This window comes from Arachis ipaensis, chromosome B08, assembly GCF_000816755.2.
Source record: "Arachis ipaensis cultivar K30076 chromosome B08, Araip1.1, whole genome shotgun sequence".
Taxonomy (NCBI): domain Eukaryota; kingdom Viridiplantae; phylum Streptophyta; class Magnoliopsida; order Fabales; family Fabaceae; genus Arachis; species Arachis ipaensis.
In genome coordinates, this window is record NC_029792.2 from 2,811,714 (window position 1) to 2,815,372 (window position 3,659).

Sequence of the window (3,659 nt, forward strand, 5' to 3'; positions counted from 1 at the left end):
TTTAATAAAAGAGTAACTTTTTTATAAATTAAATTATAGTTAAATATAATAAAATAAATAAATGATTATCAATGATTGTTGTGAAAACTCATGTTTTGAGTGCAGAATTTGTGAAGGTGAATGAGAAGAGTTGAGAGAGAATACTTAAAATATGCAGAATTAGAAATAAGATAATGGAATTAATGATGAATCACACTCAATTCAATTATACAATGGCATTTATATACACAACTAAAAATATAACTAATTTTTAATTATAACTAACAAACTCAGATTAACATCTAACTCTAGATAAGTTATTCAGTACTTAAATAATAATTGTAGCATAACTGTCTTTGTATATATATATCAGTAAGTTATGTAATAATGCATTACTCTATCTCTTTTATTATTAGTGAATGAGCTCTATTATCCATAATTATAGAATAAAAGTTTTGTATTACATGAAAAATAACATAATCTCTTTTTGATGGAATGAATGGAGGAGGAGCGGAAGAGGCCCATTGTGTTTGATTATGTGGTGTGTCAGCGTTGGAATGGCAATAGCAAATTCAAATTGAAGTGCGAAACATTAAACATAAAATTGTACGTGATAAATCAAGTCGGGTTGGTTTAGTGGTTAGTTCATTAATTCGTGTGTAGATTCGAATTTCGTTTTATACATTCAGTAATTTATTAGTCAATGATAAATCTTAAATAAAGTTTTGATTCATCACCAATTAGTTATTGTCTTGTCGAGATACTATATAAAAAAAAAACAGAAATTCTTCGCATACAAGTGATTAAGGCTTGTAAGCCTTACAAGTTCAATTAAAACTAACGCTCAAAACGCGCTTTGAATCTCTTCTTCCTCTTCGTCTTTTTCTTCTTTTCTTTCGTTTCTTGCCTTCTCTTTCTCCTTCTTCTTCGTCTTGCGGCACGTTCTTCTTCCTCTTCTTCTTATTCTTTTTCTTTTCTTTCGTTTCTTGCCTTCTCTTTCTCCTTCTTCTTCTTCTTACTGCACGTTCTTCTTCATTGTCTTCCTCTTCTTCTTCATTTACGTGTTTTTCTCTCTGTTTTCTTTTCTCGTTATTCTCGATTTCCATTGTTTTTTGACATCAAGCTCTGAAATCGTTTTTGAAGAAGAAGAAGCAGCAGAAGATGAGGAGGAGAAAGAGAAAAAGTTCTGAATTATGCATAAGGTGTACTTCAACGAATTTTGGGTGTAGTTTTGTAATCCTTTGGGTGTATTTCTGTAATCTTTTGGGTGTATTTCTATAATCGTTTGGGTGAATTCCTGTCACCGTTTGGTATATTTCTGTAATTCTTTGGGTATATTTCTGTAATCGTTTGAGTGTATTTTTGTAATCATTTGGGTGTATTTTTGAAGTTCCATTATCTTCAAAACGATTTCAAAGCTTGATTTCAAAAACCATGAAAATCGAAAAAAGAAGAGGAAGAGTCGTTCATAATACATAGTGAGTGTAGCGCTTTTAAAACAGAAAACTGTTGAATAACGCATTAAAAGGCCAATATGTGTAACAACTTGTAAGACTTGTAAGTCAAAAAGACTTGTATGTGTAGCAGGCCTCTAAAAAAAATTTGTATGTAGCAGTCATCACATTAGTTGATCCCCCTAAGAGTTTGAAATTGGAACAGGGAAGAGCCAGGTTATAGAAAGTGACACACAAGACCACACAACTTGTGGAATTAATTATAGCCTCTACGCTTAGATAACACTAATAAGAGCTTATATTCTTTACTTTCATCAAAGAAGATTAACATACATATTGCTAATTAAAAAGAAAAATTTTGGATCGAAGAATGTTAAAAAGCCAAAAAAAAAAGAAAAAGAAAGGGCTTGAAAAAGATAAATCTGATTATCATAGTCATCGTATATAAACTAATTTAAATATCAGAATATCTTTATAGAAAAATTTAACGAATTGACGAGTTCTTGTATATCATCAAAGTTGAAAAGATAAAAAAACTCCAAACACTTACGTTTATATCAGGGATAGGAATTTGGTCACATAATCTGTTTGCATATATATCATTTTCGAAGATTGAATAATGATCAGAATGAAACTATAATTTCCAAAGGTGCAAGGCTGTTAATAAACTTTTTGTGACCCAAATTGGCAAAAAAGAAGGAAAAAAGTGTGAGGGCACCCAGACAAAACACGAAATTAAAGTAGTAGGACTAAGTGCCATGCAAATAAATTAAAATAAATACCATCTTAATCCGGGAAGGACCATTAATTATGATCTGAATTTCATCAACTAAAAAAGATCAATTCAATTGAAATCATATAATTACCTGTATTATCATCTATAAACCATTTAATATAGACAAGTTTGCTTATTTTACAAATAAGATTTTTGTGGTGATTGAAACAAATTACAAGAGGACACATGGGACCACTTTCCATTATGTTCTAATAAGTAATAATAAACACTTAAGATAAAGAAACACCGAGAAGATAAAATTAAGTGCTCTGCCCACAAAAATGGTGGCATACACGTCACCAGCTAACAGATTTTTGGCTACCCTGACTCAACTAAAACCAATACACAAACTCACAATTCTTAATTCCATTTGCATCTTTTCCATTGGTTCAAGTATTCCAATGGAGTTTAATTAAATCAAACCTAGAATTGAAATTAAAGCTTTGATTATATACATATATATATTTTTAAATGTGTCGACTGTAGTTAGTTCTTTTTTTTATAATATAATCTTATCTTTATCTTTGAAAAACGATAGCATTGTTAATAAGCACCACAAATATAGTGTGAGTGGTGTTAGTATAAACGCAGACAAATGATGCAATATTCCACTCTGCATATCTACTTATCAACTTAAGTTGTGGCTCACAACCATTACACTGTACATATAATTTCCAATATGTAGCACTCTCGAATCATAGGGAAGCAGGCATGAATTCTTTATCCAATTACAATTCACTGAATAATTCTTTGTTTCTTAGTAATTTTTCTTTCCTCCCTCCACTCAGAGTATGTGAATGTGACCTATTTTGGATCCTTGTAAATAGTTGTCTATGTTGGTAAATAGTGTATGGGGACTAGTCATAACAAAATTGACAAAATATATATCGGGAATATGATGATGTAAGGAATGAATGATTGATTTGTATCAATCGTCAAATTCCCAAATCATGGTTTTGGTTTCGGAATTTCAAGTAAATTTACCTGACACTGTGTAATGATATTGACAAGAGTATAATTAAGCTTTTGGGTGAAAATTAAAATAAGAGTTAATAGTCAAAATCGTTCTTGAAAGATACTCTGATTTTCATTTTGGTTATCGAAAGATAAAATTAATCAAAATTATCTCCAAAAGATACACGACTTAGTCACGTTAGTCCTTCCGTCAGTTGAATGATGACGTGTCACGTGGCATGATGACGTGATAAGTTAATGACACGTGTCACAAGATGATTGGTTGACATGTATTTTTTACTTTTTTTATTATGTCTTTTAAGTAAAATGTTCAAAATTAAAGATATGGTTTCTTGAATTTTTTATTGTGATTTTTAACATTGTAAAGTCTTGTTCCTTTTGTCTATTTTAATTTCATGTATGCATAAGACTATATATTAGATTTCAAAACACACTTCGTTTCTCTTTTTCTACTTCTTTATAGTTATAAGAAAACA